Source organism: Pteropus alecto, unplaced genomic scaffold (assembly GCF_000325575.1).
Source record: "Pteropus alecto unplaced genomic scaffold, ASM32557v1 scaffold25, whole genome shotgun sequence".
Lineage (NCBI taxonomy): Eukaryota > Metazoa > Chordata > Mammalia > Chiroptera > Pteropodidae > Pteropus > Pteropus alecto.
In genome coordinates, this window is record NW_006441955.1 from 29,150,921 (window position 1) to 29,154,418 (window position 3,498).

The 3,498-nt window shown below is 35.6% G+C and overlaps 1 protein-coding gene across 1 annotated transcript in view; it reads right to left on the reverse strand.

Moving 5' to 3' along the window:
* Positions 1-3,498, reverse strand: part of TTLL7 (tubulin tyrosine ligase like 7) — a 146,727-nt gene that overhangs the window by 122,354 nt on the left and 20,875 nt on the right. The gene's annotated exons all lie outside the window — the stretch shown is intronic.

Sequence of the window (3,498 nt, forward strand, 5' to 3'; positions counted from 1 at the left end):
GACACTGTCTTTAAATTCAACCAAGAGACCAGCTCCCCTGGCCCAGTTATCATATAAAAAAATAAGTTAAAATATCAACACTGACTCTTCAGAAGGCCTGGAATCCAGTTTCTACATGAAGGTTTTAGGAATGGCAATCTGTTTTGGGTGGGTGGTGCGAGGAGATTTGATATTGCACAGTAAGTATACTATACTTGCTTATATTTTGTTTATTTTATGTGTTATATTTGCATTACAGGTATTCTATATTTACTTAGATTGTTGTTTAGTTGTTTTGGGGATTTTTTTGAAGTAATTTTGATGGAATTGATAGAGAATGGTTAAATATGGTTCACATGCACAGTGCCACACTGCTGACACCTTTCATTCCAGTCAACTCCACTGCACTTGCTGGATTTTGCTAGACTCTTGGTTCTACACCCCTTGGAAGCTCTGTCTGGATCCTGCAGGTTTGGAGCCCATTCGGACTTAGCTTCTAGTTCCTGGCACAAAGTCCTTGGTTAAGTCCTTGCTGTTAAGGTTTTGATGCCTCTGTTATCTCTAGTAATAAACTCCTTATTCCCCCTGCCCTGTACAAATCCATAAATGGTTTAGATATCCTAAAAATAAGAAGTTAGAGGAGGACAAAAGAAGAGGAATGATGGGGGGAAAGGACGAAGACCATCTACTCTGGGTTCCTAACTCTCTATAAACCTCCAAATCCATATTATCAAAACTTTTCTTTTAGACATTTCCAATTTAGTGGTACTTTCTATCTCAAAACTTCAACAATTCCAATAAGGGCATGTCTATCAAAAGGCCTTTACGAGAATGTTCAAACAGCTTTAGTAATAACAGCCCAAAACCAGAGTAAAGTGAATAAATTAATTGTGCTATATTCATACAATGGAAAACTACATAATTAAAAAAAAAGAATGAACTACAGCTACACCACCACAACTACATGGGATACTATCACAGCATAATGATGAGTGAAGGAAGCTGGGCACAAAAGAGTGTGCCCATATATTCTGCATGATTTCATTTACATGATGTTCAAGAACAGAGAAAACTAAGTTTAAAGTTATAGAAGTCAGAATAAAAGCTACCTCTTGGCAGGATCAGTAGTAATTGATTGAAAACAGTCATGAAGGATGACTGTCTGGGATGCTGGAAATGTTGATATCTTAATCTGGGTGATGCCTATAAAAGTGTATATATACTTAAAAATCCATCAAGCCGTACCCTTAAGATTTGTGCAGTTTATTCTACATAAGTTACATACATTTGTGTGTGTATGTCTGTGTGGGCATTAACTCAATTTTTAGAAATCAGAGACAGGAGAAGAATGAGGAGCCCTCAGGGTTACAGAAGTCAAAGGGAAAACATGGTATAGTATTTCAAAAAGGTATAGTATATACAACCATATAAATACTACAGAAGAAAAGATCAAAAGGGAAGATCAAGAAGTAGTCATCTTATTAAGAAGAGTGGAAGTTATAATTATTTTTGAGACAGCAACAGGAGAAGTCAAATTACTAAGAGTTTACTAGATAGAAGCAGGAAGAGATGACCTTCAAGAAGTAATGGAAAAGAAAGATGGTATGTAGTTTAGGGGAAAGAAGGTCTAAAGGAAAAATTTGGGGATAGGGGGTTAAGATATGATAAAAAAAATCTTAATATATATTTGAGAGCCAGTGGATTAAAAATAATTAAAAATTAAAGAGATGAAATACTTAGTGGACTAGGCACAAGGGTACAACTGTAGCCCATAGGCCAGAACCAGAGCACTGCCCTGGGCTCATATACTTACTATTGGTTTTGTTTCTCTAGTGAACCCTGACTAATATATTCATTATTCCATAGGTCAGCTACATTTCATGAGACTAAAAATATGATTTAAAATATACTTTAAGGCAAGAAGTTACTGGAGGAAAAGATGTATCAACCTCAATATAACCAAGGCCTAAACTAAGAATGCTAAATTATTATAAAAAGAAGAGATAAGGACAGTTGTATAAAGAATAATCTATAGGATTTATCTCTAGAAGTGAGAAAATGAGCAGACAAATAGACTATTCTATAATTACCAGCATATTTCGATTCTAAGCCATACTGTTTTGTTTTGTTTTTAACATTGAAAAGCATCTAAAATTGTGATGTATCTTATAATCACTGCCAGCCAGATGGCAGTCCTAACATAGTTATCAGTGCCTGTGCATACATATCAAAATTTGCAGAATCAGTATCAGAGGCTGAAAGGAAAACCCAGGAATTGTACAGAACTCTCTTTTAAAGAATGTCACATCACCAACTCTTGTTAACACAAAGGATGATGTTGTACTTAAAAAACATGGACAATGAGAACTTTGAATAAGAAGAGATTTTAATGCCTCTCTTTTAATGTGAAGAAGTTTGAGGAATGCCTCAATCAATTTATTCTACTTATATTTTCTCTTTTCGTATGCATAAAGTGATATTTTTAATATTACCTTTAAAAAGCTCTTTAACATGTATAAAATAAAATCGTAATACTAAGAAAGCATTGTTTTATAGCTAAAATTGCAGAGGGCTTTTTTCCCAAGTAAATAAAAACAATGCCATGTCTTAAAATGAATGTAATCTTAACTGTGATGAAAAATGGCAGCAAACGGGCTATCAAAATTTCTAGTGTATAAAACTAATGACAACTTCAACCACCTTTTGAGCCTTTACTCTCAAAATTGAATGTACATCAGAATCTCAAGGGCTTGAATAAGATCACTAGGCTCCATGCCCAAGCTTCTGGTTCAAGGCAGCACAACTCACGTCAGACATAACGCTTGAGCAGGACTGAGAATCCTCATGTACTCTTTGACCTGGACAGGATTAGCTCAGGGGCAAAGGGTTGAGTCTGAAGAGAAAGTGCAACAAACAGTACCTGCAGCTGCACAAGGAGAGGGGCAGCAATGATTGACACATGAGTGATACATTTCCAAACCCAGCTCTGATACCAACAATCTGTGTGGTAACTGCACAAGGCACTATTATTTCCAATTACTAATCTAAAAAATAAATAAATAAATAAATAAATAAAGGGAACTAAGACTGCTTCTTGCTCTAAAATTCTAAAATATTTAGCCCCAGGGAAGAAAAATTACTATAATTTAGGTTATTCGTGATCTAGATAGGTTTTCTACTCAGGCCTCACTCAAAATACAACTTTCAACAGTCCAATTTAAATTGGACCCAGAATACAGAACTTCCAAAATAGTAGAGTGAGGAGGTTAAGTAATTCTTCTTAAAAAAAAAAAAAGAAAAAAAGATAAAACTGGACAAAATTGTCAAAAACAGCCACTTCCAGACTGTTGAAAATGACCAGAGGCATACAAATGAAGAAGCTTTTATTTAAGAAAAACTACTGTACCTGGGGGTAAGAACATCACCCCCCTCCAGCTGCAACAGTGCAGTAGTTCCACTAGGGCTGGGCAAGGCATGAAAAGCAACAGCTTTGCTGCTGGAGGGAACTGACTGGATTAG